Consider the following 333-nt stretch of genomic DNA (forward strand, 5'->3'; position numbering starts at 1 on the left):
TGCGGCGGCGCCGCTCCGAGCCCGTAACCCGGAAGCGCTGCGGCGGCGCGGAGGGGGAGCCGGGACATGGCCGCTGCCCGCTCCTGCCTGCGCGCCGCAGCCGGCATGGCCCTGCCCGCGGCCGCGCGCGGCTGAGCCTCGACCTTGCCTTCCCCTTTCCCTGCGACCCTCCTCATCCTGCTCCTCGTGCTGCTCTTCCTTCTCATTTTCCTCGTCCTGCGGACGCTGCCGGGGCCGGGCCGGGGGCGGTGGCGCTGCGGGGGCCCCTCGCTGCCTCGCGGGGCGTCCCGGGGGCCGGGGCGGAGCGGGTGGGGCCGCGCGTGGTGCGCTGTG

Source organism: Ammospiza nelsoni, chromosome 14 (genome assembly GCF_027579445.1).
Source record: "Ammospiza nelsoni isolate bAmmNel1 chromosome 14, bAmmNel1.pri, whole genome shotgun sequence".
Taxonomy (NCBI): Eukaryota; Metazoa; Chordata; class Aves; order Passeriformes; family Passerellidae; genus Ammospiza; species Ammospiza nelsoni.